This window comes from Chiloscyllium plagiosum, unplaced genomic scaffold, assembly GCF_037043375.1.
Source record: "Chiloscyllium plagiosum isolate Xiang-an unplaced genomic scaffold, Cpla_swu_hap1 HiC_scaffold_19, whole genome shotgun sequence".
In the NCBI taxonomy this organism is placed as follows: domain Eukaryota; kingdom Metazoa; phylum Chordata; class Chondrichthyes; order Orectolobiformes; family Hemiscylliidae; genus Chiloscyllium; species Chiloscyllium plagiosum.
The window spans coordinates 52,117,760-52,131,086 of record NW_028270157.1 but is presented as its reverse complement, the minus strand read 5'-3'; the positions used below and the strand labels follow the sequence as shown (position 1 = coordinate 52,131,086).

At 41.1% G+C, this 13,327-nt stretch overlaps 1 protein-coding gene across 6 annotated transcripts in view; it reads left to right on the top strand.

Moving 5' to 3' along the window:
* The window catches only part of LOC122559567 (FYVE, RhoGEF and PH domain-containing protein 4), a 256,121-nt gene that overhangs the window by 32,472 nt on the left and 210,322 nt on the right, over positions 1-13,327 (top strand). The window contains exon 1 of one of the 6 annotated variants that reach the window (XM_087997371.1): positions 159-363. The exons of the other annotated variants lie outside the window; for them this stretch is intronic. The gene's annotated coding sequence lies outside the window, so the exon portion shown is untranslated. Of the gene's footprint in view, positions 1-158; positions 364-13,327 lie in introns of those variants that run through there. 6 annotated transcript variants of the gene reach the window in all.

The window sequence follows — 13,327 nt, the reverse complement described above, 5'->3', positions numbered from 1 at the left end:
GTGCTGTGTTTTGGGCAGTTTAACAATGACATTATTGTTGACTTTTTTTCTTAAACATTCAGACGCAGTAATCTGAAATTTGAAAAAAAGGAGCAGAAATTGTGCCATTTTGAGGACAGAAAATGGGAAGAAATTAAGGCACAGCCTTGTTTGTGCTCCAAGGCGTTAAACGTTCCAATACCACATTTCAGGCATCGTGGAGGTGCCAAAAAAGGGAAAGAAACCCCTGATATGTGCAAAGATGAAGCCTGACAACTCATAGTATCACAGCGAGAAATAAGGAGGGTTTCTGAGAGCGCAGTTGATGTTCCAATCAGGTTTTGCTCGTGTGGGTATGGTAAAGCACGTGATTGCCAATGTAAGGTAAATGTTTACCTCTTCTGTTTGAGATAGGAAGAGCAGGAGAACTTCTTACAGACTCCTTTACCCTGCTCTCTGGTTGTTTTGTTTCAAACAAAGTGGGTAAAGAAAGTTAATGCAGGTGAATTTGAAATATTGTGTGAAAGATTAATTGTGCAATGATCAGAGCCAGGAAAAGCACAAAAGATTCTGAGCAAAAAGTTAGACTGTGGGAATAGTTTAGCTAAACCCACTGGTTGGCTATGAAGCTAAAATCTTTCTGTAGAATTTCATTTAATTTGGCATTGCTGGAGTCTAATAAGAAAAAAGAGAATTGTTAGCATTATGTGCTCACCTATAGTAGCTACTAATTAATTTTCTGCCAAGTTTGAACACTGTTATGTTTTTGAACTGGAATTAGAATGTCTAAACACAGTACTATAAACACTTGGAAAGCTCCTAGCTCTGTGTTCTCCTGAAAGCAGTAGTGTTAACATAATGATTCTTGGACCTGCCTAACACATTACACAATGTTTTCTTGAATTATTCTACAGTTGTGTTTTTCCGAGTTACAACACTGAAGAAGCATATCACGCATATGAATGCATAGGTATGACTAGACAGTCATCATAAATGGAAATTTTGAGATGCAATTGTTATAAAGTTGAAGGCGTGTACTGAACCTTTAAGAGAGAGTGAAAGCTGGCAAGCACCTGTCATGTGACTGACTAACAGGCACAAAGTGTACTGAACAATTTGAAGATGTAATATTTGGCTGTAAACTAGACACCTGAGTTGTTTTCACAGCAGTTCAAATTTAACCAGTCAGTTTAAATTATGCCCCAAGATACTAAAACCCAATCAAATTTGAATTTTACTGTTTTGACAACATGGAACCAATGAGACAATCTGATGCTTGGGACATAAAATGCAGGCATTATGGACAGTTAGCCAGGAGAAAAGAGTACCACCTGCCATTGTCAGACAGACTGCTCAAAAACACTCTCTGTCAAAGGTACCTTTTTAAATATAAAACACCTTTGCAGCCAAAGACTGAAGATGACCCAGAGAAATCCACAAACAGAGGAAGATTAATATCGCAGACAACAGCCGCTGTATGGTTTTGAAAACATTAAGTTGCTGTAAATTTAATAGGGGCTTTATTGGATCAGTAGGTTGTTTTAGAGTGGGAGGTAGATAATAAATCTTTAAGAGAAAGGAGGTTTAGTGTTGTAAATAGTTGTTGTTTAATGTTCACTTTTGGAGTGAAAGAATAAAATTGTTATTTTTTCTTTAAATACTCAGTATTTGGGTAGTTGTCTGTCACTCATACTTTAACAGATTATGAGGTGTGGTGAGTTTTTCTGTGTGTTGGGTTCAATTAGCAAAGGGCTTACCTCCGTATTGTAACAGTTTGGGGGCTCAGGTCCAGGATTTGGACAGGTTTAGACAGATCCAGTCTGTGATTTGGACAGATTTTTACAGATTTGGGGTACAAAGATTCCAGCAGATTTAAACACTTGCCGATTAGTGTCCTAGATCTTTAAATAAAATGTAGTTGAGACAATTTGTTTAATTTTGGTTACTTGTGGATGATTAAATTAGAAGTGAGAAAAATGGCTCTTAAGATTGCTAAAGAGGTTCTGGAGTTTGAAGATGATTCCCAAATTTACCAAGAAAGTTTAGAAGGAAAGAAAAAGACCTTACTTTTAGAATTAACTAAAAGGTTAGCATTGAGTTTAACCAAGGACCAACGTAAAGCTAAAATTGTGAGGAGCTACTCAAACATGTAGGTGTTTCAGAGAAACAGACAAGTGCAGTAGAGTTAGAAAAACTTAAAATGCAATTGAGGCAAATGGAGTTAAAAGATAAACAAAGAGAGAAAGAGAGGGGAAAAATAAAGAGAGAGGAGGTTCTTAGCATGGCAAAGAGAGAGAGAAAAAAGAGAAAGAGAAAAAGAAGAAAGGGAGAGAATAAAAGAGAAAAGGAGAGAGAATTTGAACTTCTGAATTTGCGACTTATTCGGGAAAGTCAAGTTAGCAGGATGGAGATGAAGAGAGAAGGTAGTGATGTATACAAATTTGTTAAAACATTGCCACACTTTGATGAGAAAGATGTCAAAGCTTTCTTTATTTCATTGGAAAAATTGGCTAGGCAGATGGAGTGGTCAGAGGACTTGTGGGTAATACAACTGGTAGGCAGAGCTGGTGAGGTATTTGCAGCGTTGTCAGATGAGGGGGTCAAGAGATAATGAAGTGGTCAAACAGGCTACTTTGAGTGCTTATGAATTGGTACCAGAAGCATATAGACGTCGTTCAGAAACATAAAGAATGAATCAGGTCAGACTAATGTTGAGTTTGAAAGAATTAAACATAGTCATTTTGATTGATGGATGTGGACCTTAAAAATAGATAAGTCCTCTGAGGCTCTAAGGCATATTATTCTGCTGGAGGATTATTCTGCTCTAAACTCACTTCCAGAGACAGTAAGAATTCACATGGAGGAACAGAAAGTTCGAGAAGTGACGGGAGCAGCAGAGATGACAGATGAATATGCATTGGTGCATAAGGCAAAGTTTAGCTTCTGGCAAGAATTTCATCCTGTGAGGGATAGAAATTGGGAGAAGGGGACATCCTACACGATGAAACAAAGCGAAGAGCGCACTAGTAAGAGTTTACCACAGGTTACAAAAGAAGCCCAGGAAGGTGGAAATGAGATGAAAGACCTCAGGTGTTTCCACTGTGGTAAAGTGGGACACATAAAGCCGCATTGCTGGTCATTAAAGAAAGGCACTGTGGGAAAAGATGCAGTTAAAGAAGCTAAGCCAATGGCATTAGTAAAAGTAGTCAAGGAAACCCGAAGAAAGGTCGACGAGCTGCAGGAGAGTGCACAGCCTAGACAGGGGCTGGGTATGGAGTTAGTGCCTGATCTCTATAAAGAATTCACCTCTGTGTGTAAAGTATACTCAGAAAGCATGGGACGGCATGGTGGGGGGGAGGAAAAAAGAAGTCATATTTTTGAGAGATTGAAAGATACAGGATCTAACCAGTCTCTAATAGTGAGAGATGAATGTATTTGCACTCTTTCTGACATGTTACCCGAGAGAGTGGTAATTTGTGAGATAGATAGACACACATTTTGCATTCCCTATGTAAGACTGGATTGGAGTGCCAACTTAAGAGTGGGGAAGTTACTGTGGGAGTGATTGACAGGGTGTCAATTCCAGGAATCCAGTTTCTTCTCAGGAATGATTTAACAGGATCCAAGGTGGGAGTGACACCCCTTGTTGTAGAGCAGCCAAAGGAAGACTAGGAAACTGAGGAGCTAAAAGAAAAATACCCTTGTATTTCCCAGACTGTGCAGTAACAAGATCCCACTATCATAGCATGAAGCAAAAACTAAAGAGAAAGATGAAGGAGTTGAGGTTCAGTTAGTGAATATCCTGTTTGATGTAATGGTGCAGGAAAAATCTGAACAGGCAGAGGGTCAGACAGAAGTGTCATGAGGACCAGTGGGGTTCTGTCCTGGTGGCGGTTGGAGGGGAGGTGTAGTCAAGGTGTACCTCCTCCCACCCTGCCCCCTGTAAAAACGCTATCCCATTCTCCCAATTCCTTCGTCTCCGCCGCATCTGCTCCCAGGAGGACCAGTTCCAAAACCGTACAACCCAGATGGCCTCCTTCTTCAAGGACCACAATTTCCCCCCCAAACTGATCGACGATGCCCTCCACCGTATCTCTTCCACTTCCCGCTCCTCCGCCCTTGAGCCCCGCCCCTCCAACCGCCACCAGGACAGAACCCCACTGGTCCTCACCTACCACCCCACCAATCTCCACATACAGCGTATTATCCACCGTCATTTCCGCCACCTCCAAACGGACCCCACTACCAGGGATATATTTCCCTCCCCTCCCCTATCAGCGTTCCGTAAAGACCATTCCCTCCGTGACTCCCTCGTCAGATCCACACCCCCCACCAACCCAACCTCCACTCCCGGCACCTTCCCCTGCAACCGCAGGAGGTGTAAGACTTGCGCCCACACCTCCCCCCTCACTTCCCTCCAAGGCCCCAAAGGAAACTTCCATATCCGCCAGAAATTCACCTGCACCTCCACACACATTATCTATTGCATCCGCTGCACCCGATGTGGCCTCCTCTATATTGGGGAGACAGGCCGCCTACTTGCAGAGCGCTTCAGAGAACACCTCTGGGACACCCGGACCAACCAACCCAACCACCCTGTGGCCCAACACTTCAACTCCCCCTCCCACTCCACCAAGTATATGCAGGTCTTTAGACTCCTCCACCGCCAGACCACAACAACACGACGGTTGGAGGAAGAGCACCTCATCTTCCGCCTGGGAACCCTCCAACCATAAGGGATGAACTCGGATTTCACCAGTTTCCTCATTTCCCCTCCCCCCACCTTGTCTCAGTCAAATCCCTCGAACTCAGCACCGCCCTCCTAACCTACAATCTTCTTCCTGACCTCTCCGCCCCCACCCCACTCTAACCTATCACCCTCACCTTGACCTCTTTCCACCTATCACATTTCCAACGCCCCTCCCCCAAGTTTCTCCTCCCTACCTTTTATCTTAGCCTGCTGAACGCACTTTCCTCATTCCTGATGAAGGGCTTATGCCCGAAACGTCGATTCTCCTGTTCCTTGGATGCTGCCTGACCTGCTGTGCTTTACCAGCAACACACTAAAGAAGCAGGTGTTAGTTACTGCCCTACAAAGTGAGGAATCAAATCCAGCTGTTGTGGAGTTTGACGTGCCTCAATATGCATTAAACAATGAAGAAGTCATTGAGGAGTGGAATAGATTAGTAAACTATCTGTCTCAGGAGAATAGAACACTGTTGAAAGGCTTGTTGCAGCAGTATGGGGACATATGCAGGAATAAGATGGGGAGGATCAATGCTATTGTGCATGTGGTAGATGTAGGGAATGCTATTCCAAAGAAACAACACACTTGCAGGCTTAATCCTTTCAAAGACACAAAAGTCCAGAAAGGAGTGGATTCGATGCTCAATGAAGATATCATTGAACTGAGTCAGAGTGAATGAAATTCACTGATTGTGTTAGTTCCCAAACCTGACGAGACTCAACGATTTTGTGTGGACTATCAGAAGGTCAACATCATAACAACATCGGACTCATATCCAATACTAAGATTGGAGGACAGTATTGAGAAAGTTCGACAAGCCAGTTACATCACAAAGTTGGAATTACAGTGTGGTTACTGGCAGGTACCTTTATGAGAGAAAGCAAAAGGAATTTCTGCGTTTGTAACCCCAAGTGGGCTTTTTCAATTCAAAGTGATGCCCTTTGGAATGAAAACACACCAGCCAAATTCCAAAGATGCATGAACAGAGTTGTGGCTGGGTTAACAAACTGTGCAGTCTATCTGTATGATGGAGTGATCATTGATGGGTCCTGGAAAGATCACATGGTACAGTTGTTAGAGCTCTTTGAATGATTAAAAGAAGCAAAATCGGTAATAAATTTAAAGAACACAGAATTCGCGAATGCAGAGGTGACATTCTTGTGACATAACATCAGCCATGGAAGACCGTGAGGTCTGCAGATGCTAGAGATCAGAGTCGAGAGTGTGTTGCTGGAAACATACAACAGGTCAGGCAGCATCCGAGGAGTAGGAAAATCGATGTTTCAAGCCAGAGCCATGGAAGGTTGATCCCAAGGAATGCACAGACGAAGGCCATGGAGGAATTTCCATGACCAACCTCAAAGAAAGAGGTGCTTTGATTTTTGGTACTAAGCGGATTCTATCAGAAGTTTGTTCCAAACATCAGCAGCCTAGTGGCACCGTTAACAGATTTGCTGAAGAAGAACATAAAACTTCAGTAGACAGAACAATGTCAGGAGGCATTTGACAATTTAAAAGCAATATTAACCACCACACCAGTTTTAGCTACACCAAAAGTTTTGAAACCCTTCAAAGTTGCAATCGATGCTCGTGACATAGGAGTTGAAGCTACAGGAAGATGATGATGGAATTGAACTGCCAATTGGTTACTTTTCAAAGAAACTCAACACCCACCAGAGAAAATACTCTGTGATCGAAAAGGAATTGTTAAGTTTGATACTGGCATTACAACATTTTCATGTTTATATGACAAACAATGTGTCAGAGATGGTTGTGTACACAGATCACAATATTCTTGCATTCTTGGAATGATTTAAAGACAAGAATATGAGATTACTTCATTGGAGTCTTATGTTACAGACTTTTAATTTACAAATCATACATGTTGCGGGTCATAAGAATGTGATAACAGATGCATTATCGCTGATTTAACCGACAAAATATAAATAAGATTGAACAGATACCAATGACACATACACATGCAGAAGTTAATATGAACTTAAATTAATGTCTAATGTATGTCATGTAATGGGGTTAAGACATAGAAAAAAATGAAGCCATCTTTTCATTATGATGGTTCTTTTTTTTCTTAAGGTGGTGTTATGAAGTTGAAGGTGTGTACTGTACATTTAAGAGAGTGAAAGCTGGCAAGCACCTGACATGTGACTGACTAATAGGCACAAAGTGTACTGGATAATTTGAAGATGTAACATTTGGCTGTAACCTCGATACCTGAGCTGTTTTCACAGCAGTTTGAATATAACCAATCATTTTAAATTATATCCCAAGATATTAAAACCCAATCAAATTTGAATTTTACTGTTTTGACAACATCGAACCAACAAGACAATCTGATGTTTGGGACATAAAAAGCAGGCATTTTGGACAGTTAGCCAGGAGGAAAGAGCCATTGTCAGACAGACGGCACAAAAACTGAAGACTGAAGATGACCCAGGGAAATCCACAAACAGAGGAAGATTAATATCGCAGACAACAGCCGCGTATGGTTTTGAAAACATTAAGTTGCTGTAAATTTAATAGGGGCTTTATTGGATCAGTAGATTGTTATAGAGTGGGAGGTAGATAACACATCTTTAAGAGAAAGGAGGCTTAGTGTTGTAAATAGTTGTTGTTTAATGTTCACTTTTGGAGCTAAAAAATAAAATTGTTATTTTTCTTTAAAGAGTGGTATTTGGGTAGTTGTCTGTCACTCATATTTTAACAGATTATGAGGTGTGGTGAGTTTTTCTTTGTGTTTGGTTTAATTTGCAGAGGGGTTTACCACCATGTTGTAACACAATCTAAAACCAGGTATTAGGAATACATTAAAATAGGACCTCATTTGCCAAATGTTTCTGTCTGAGTGTTGATCATTAAAATTCTCATCACAAATGCATCAGGGTATTACTTTTCCGTATAACAGCTTACAAATTAAAAACATTTCTCCAGTGTTTTATATGTTAATGTATTTGTTGGTAAATAAATAAATAAGCAGTATTAAGTAAAAATTCAATATCCAATATGGGGGGATAAAGACTATAGGCTGAATGTTATCAAAAATTGGCTAAGTGTCAATTTTGGAAATTTCATTTAGGATTTCTCTCCATCAGTTCTAGTGAGTTATCATATATAATTCTCCTCTGCTCACCTGATTGTGTATGCACCCTGCCTCTATTGCGCTGCTCTCACATTATCTTGCACATGCCAACAGTGGAATATCTACCACTGTCAGGACCTTCTGGGGCTTCCATTGCCGGTGCCATATATAAAACACAGCTGCCACTCTTGAATAGCCCTTCAGAGTACATGTGTTGTGAGGGAAATGAGAATGAAACACTTCTGAGGGCATGTAGGTGGGACAGATGACACTTCATTGCAAATAGGTACTCACATTTGTAAATGTGTTGCTAATTTCCACCTTCACCTGTCATTGTAACTGCAGCTGTAAAAATACAGGATACACATGTTGTCCGTCCTTAGCCCCTCAGCATGTTTCAACTCTGACAGGATGAGTGCTGCTTTTCCCTAAGTGCCCAGCAAAGCACAGTATCTTGTCATTGTTCAGGACTAACTGTGTCCTACTGCGCTGACTGTAATGAGATGTAACCCTTGACTCTATCTGTGCTAAGCACCCAACTGACCCTGTCCAAACCACTGGAGTACTAATCTTGGACAATGCTCTTGACTTACAATATTGGTATCCCCAACTGATGACAGTCATACTTCACCTGACTGAGGACTGCTCCCCTTAGCCTTTCAGATATGGTCATTTGGTTGAAGTGCGTGCAATGCGATTTCCACATAAATTTCTAGCAGATGTTGTAGGTATGACATTAGCATAGCATGCTGTCATTAAGCAACATGTCTGGCTTCTAGACTGATGACTGTAAATATGACAAGCTGCCTGCCTTTTTATCTGTGCTAAGAGATAAAGTAAGATAAAAGTATGAACCTGCAGGATCTTAATGACATGGCAATGTGCTAAAAGGCAAGGCAGAGATGTTGTAAGCACCCAATGGGTGCAGAGTGAGTGAGCTCTAAGAGAGGAAGTGAAGAAACCTGGGAAACTTTGTAAACGAGAATCATGCCTGACCCTGATACAAAGTGACTATCAGCAGCATTGCAATGCAAGGGGTTAGTCCAAAGTGCAGCATTGAAGTGGGTAGCTGTATTTTAAATGTGTTGGGGATATGCTATGATGATACAGTGAGGCTGTTGTGCTTCTGATGCTGACCACCAAGACAGGGTGGGGGAAAGGCTTCAGGTGGCCATTAACCATGGAGCATGTCCTGAGGTGTTGAAAACTGCTGGCCAGAATGAAGGTCTACTGGAGCAAGTAGTGAACTGGAGCCACAAGGCAGCTGCTGTGGGCTTCATGTTGGGAGCTGTCACTGTCTAGTTTCTCTCTACTGTGTGGGAGAATAGCAAAATACATATAGGGAGAGGCTGAATAGGCTAGGACTGATTTTCCTAGAGTGTTGGAGGCTGAGGGGTGACCTTATAGAGGTTTATAAAATCATGAAGGGCATGAATAGGGTAAATAGACAAGGTATTTTCCCTGGGGTGAGGGAGAGCAGAACTAGAGGGCATAGGTTTAGGGTGAGAGGGGAAAGATATAAAAGAGACCCAAGAGGGTGTTACATGTATGGAATGAGCTGCCAGAGGAAGTAGTGGAGGCTAGTACAATTGCAACATTTAAAAGGCATTTGGATGGGTATATGAATAGCAAGGGTTTGGAGGGATATGGGCTAGGTGCTGGCAGGTGGGACTAGATTCGGTTGGGATATCTGTTTGGCATGGATAAGTAGGACCGAAGGGTCTGGTTCTGTGCTGTACATCTCTGTGAATCTATGGCTCTATGAGATAAGATAGGTAATAATGAGACGTTAGTGCATGCAAGTATATCGCTCACTAGTGAGATTCTTATCCCATTGTTAAAACCTTGGGTGGAAGATTTGATTTATTTTCTTCTTGACTTCAAGAATCTCATTTTTCCAATCTCGCCATTTCTTCCCAAATGACCAGCCATTACCCATGTCATTCAGGGACTAGGAAAATTCTTGGACTTAAAGTTCCCATTCACAACTAACTGAGCAAGCCAGTAATTGCCTCCCACAAAGCCTTTGCAACTTGCTTCAGAAGAGCTGTTATTTAAGCCTCCAATTACTAGTTCCATTTTATTTATTCCCAATGACAAAGCAGAGATATGAAGTAAAAATTCATGCTCTGCAGTAGTGTCTCTGATGCTCCTATAGTTAAACAGAGAAGTATCAGGATCAGTTTCATATGCATCTGCAACCACAGGGCAGGCCAGATTGTTCTGTATGCTTTAACTGTAGCAGCAGCTACAGCATAATTCTATAGCAACAAAATCAAATTATGCATTCCAGACAAATTCTAGTCCCCATTGAGACCAATTAGTATTCTGGTCCAACTCACTGTGTTGTGGATGAACACTGCTGGTATTAATAGCAAAGGGGATGTTGCAAAGTCTAAGTTTGTTCAGGAAGGAAATGAAGTAAAATCTGGAATTTGAGTAACAGCAAGTAAACCCATTAATCTGGAGCCAGCATTGAGATGGAGGGAATCAGATATAGAGTTTCATGGGAGTTATGGGGTGGGGAGTGGGGGAAGTGCTCTGGAGAATGTCCATAAAAGGGGAGATTTGATAAACAGAAAGGACAAAGACACAGAACTGGGCAGCAATGATAATCAGAGTGAGAATGGTCAGAGTGTAGGAAGATAAGAGTGCACCAGCAAATAAAGTTACAGTAGGGAAAAATATTAAAAATACAGAAGAAAGGACTTTTTGTGTGAGTGCATAAAGCGTGAATTGATAACACAAATCAAAACAAGTGTGATTTAATAACCATTGGTGACATGGTTGCTAGGTTACCATCACTGGGATCGGAACAATCAAAGCTATTTGGTATTTTGAAGAACAGGAAAAGAGGAAAAGGATATAGGTTAGCTCTGTTAATCATGGCTTAAATCTGTATTAGCGTGAGAAATTACCTTAGTTCAGAGAATCAAAATATACAATTAATTTGGATGGAGATAAGTAATAGTAAAGGAAAGAATCACTGTGAGAGGTGGTTTATAGACCTCCTGAAAGTATTTACGCTGCATATAAAACAAGAAAAAATGGCAGCTTTTCATAAGAGTACTGCAATAATCATGTGGGAGTTTGACCTTCATATGGATCAGACCAATCAAATTTGTAAATATTCAGGACAGTTTCTTGGACCAATATGTATTAGAACCTCCCAGACTGTTTTAGACCTGACACTATTATACAGGATTAATATATGACCTTATACTAAGGTATCCTGTAAGTAACAGCAATCACAATATGATAGAATTTAATATTCATTTTGAAGGTGAAAAATTGGGTTTGAAACTAGTTTATGGGATTGGAAACTGAAAGACATTACCAGGGTGTGAATACAGAGTTTGCTAAAATGTCCAGGGAAAATAAGTTAAAATATTAAAATAATAGAGAAACAGTGAAAAATATTTAATGAGACATTTCATAACTAGAATAAAATTATACTCAATTGAGAAAGACAGTGAAAAAATGGCACCAACTATGACTATCTAAGGAACTTAATAGTGTCAAATTGAAAGAAAGGATAGGTCATGCTGCAAAGTTCATAGAATCTGTACATTGTGGAAATAGGCCATTCGGTCCAACAAATCCACACCGACCCTCTGAAAAGTATCCCACCCAGACCCATTCCCCTACTCTATTACTTTACATTTCCCCCGACTAATGCACCTAACCTACACATCCCTGAATTCTATGGGCAATTTAGCATGGCCAATTCACCTAACCTACACATCTTTGGATTGTGAGAGGAAACCCACACAGATACAGGGAGAATGTACAAACTCTACACAGATAGGCACCTGAGGCTGGAATCAAATCCAGGTCCCTGGCACTCTGAGGCAGCAGTGCTGACCACTGAGCCACTGTGCCACAGAGTTCAGCAGCAGGTCAAAGATAAATTGGGAAGATTTAGAAACTAAAAAACAACAAAGAGAGAAATTGGAGTAGGTGTGAAACCAAGCAAGAAAAATACTAGACAAGAGTAGTGGTGTAGTGTCAGTGTCTTTTTGTCTAATAGAGGATGAAACTAGAAACTAGTAATGTGAAACAATGGCACAGCAGAGGCTTTGAACAAGTATTATGTCTGTTTTCAGAGTAGAAGGCACAAAAATCATCCCAGAAATTATAGAAAATCAAGAGGTCAAAGGGAGAGAGGAACTTAAAACAATCACAATTACTAGATTAAAAGTATACTGGGAAAAATAATGGGACTGAAGGCTGACAAATGCCCTGGAACTGAAGGCCAGAGAGCAGAGGATGGAGTTCTCTTTCTCAGAGAGCAGTAGAAGCTGCATCACTAAATATATTCAATACTAAATTAGACTGATTTTTTTGTTTGACAATGGATTCAAAAGTGGAATTAAGGACCCAATCAGATCAGCTATAAGCATATTGAATGATGGAGCAAGCTTAAGATCATGAGACTGTAAGATGTTGGAGCACAGCAGACCATTTAGTCCATTGAGCCTGCTCCATAATTCAATGTGATCATGTCTGATCTGATAATCCTCTATTCTACTTATCTGTCTTTCCCACATAACCCTTCGCTCCTTTACTTTATTCAGTTTTGTTTCTCTCTCTGACACTAATACAAATTGTTTTCTTTCCTTATTCTAAATCAATGTTAAATCCATAAAAATGTCTTGCCTTTTACTAACAAACACATGCTAAATAAATAAGAGTGCACAAGGGCTAAGATCAAATCTGGCTCCACTCACCATACCTTACCAAACTCACTTCATTAAATACCGACCCTACTACTCACCAGATTCTAACCCTGCCAGTACCTGGAACAACTCATTACTGCTGGGATATCCCAGAATGGACTGGCATCCCTGGCATCAGCACAATCTTTAAAATCCTGTTGTGCAATTGGACAGGTACTGTTAATCTGGAGCTGCCTTGCACAGGGTTCTGATCCTTGCCCTGGATCTGGCAGGCAAGGAGAAATTGGTACCCTGCTTTGTGGCAGGGACAGCGTGGTGCAGATGTAGGATGTTCTCTTGGCCCAGTATCAGCAGTGGAGGCCACAAAACCAGATCATGCCAGGCTGATCTGAGATTGCCATCTGGATCAGTATGGTTCCAGCCATCAGGAGAAGTGCACAACAATGTGGGAAGAAGGTCAATGATCTTCTCCACTTCACCAGAATAAGTGCCACTCTCTACCTCAAACTCACTCTATCTCTCCTTCTGCACAAACATCCCATCAAGGCTCATGCTCTACTACTCTTTCTATTACATACAACATCTTCCCCACTCACTGTCACTCACCCCATCTCTGACAGCATTAACTTTGCATTCCCTCTATGTTGTCTGTGCACCTGCTCAGAACACCTTCCTATGTGCGCCAAAAATAACAGCTTGCAACTTCTTTAATACCTGCCTCTCTCTCATTTCAGGAGGGAAACAGTCCAGATAGGTCAGAAAGGGTCAAGTCATGTGGTGGGCTGCCCGACATGTGGCTCCTCACTTCTTATGAGGAGATGATTC